Source organism: Octodon degus, unplaced genomic scaffold (genome assembly GCF_000260255.1).
Source record: "Octodon degus isolate 3935 unplaced genomic scaffold, OctDeg1.0 scaffold00006, whole genome shotgun sequence".
In the NCBI taxonomy this organism is placed as follows: Eukaryota; Metazoa; Chordata; class Mammalia; order Rodentia; family Octodontidae; genus Octodon; species Octodon degus.
The window spans coordinates 27,866,808-27,867,266 of NW_004524582.1; the positions used below are offsets into that span (position 1 = coordinate 27,866,808).

A 459-nucleotide genomic window follows, 5' to 3' on the forward strand; every position below is an offset into this window, starting at 1 on the left:
CAGGACGCAACTCCTTACTCAGAGCCCGCGGCGTGCGTGGGGACAGCGCTGCGGCGAGGCCCAAGTGTAGATTGAGTTCTAAGCCCACATCCCGGCCCAGTAGCCAGGCGAAGCTGTGCGGACGACTCGGCGCGGTTCAGCCCGGAGCTCCCGGGAGACGCAGCCTCGGGACCTCGGACGCCGGCCTCGCGCCGCAGCCGCGCCGCACTGCGCACGCGCGCCGCGCCGGCTCCGCCCCCGGGTAGGAACCTACAGCGGCGCGGCGGCTGAGGCGCGGTGCAGACGCCCTCGCGGGGACCGGGTCGGACCCGGACGGGTGAGTGCCCGCGGGGTGGGGTGGGGTAGGGTGGGGTGGGGCGGCGCAGTCTACACACGCCCGGCCGAGCGCGGGCTGCAGGATGCGGAGCCGCGCTGGGACGGCGGGCGGATTGCGGCGGGCCGGCCCCTCCCGCACCGTGC

At 76.3% G+C, this 459-nt stretch overlaps 1 protein-coding gene across 1 annotated transcript in view; it reads left to right on the top strand.

Moving 5' to 3' along the window:
* Positions 1-231: 231 nt before the first annotated feature.
* The window catches only part of Znf518b (zinc finger protein 518B), a 16,748-nt gene continuing 16,520 nt past the window's right edge, over positions 232-459 (top strand). Inside the window, exon 1 of the mRNA XM_004624564.2 lies at positions 232-316. The gene's annotated coding sequence lies outside the window, so the exon portion shown is untranslated. The remainder of the gene's footprint in view (positions 317-459) is intronic.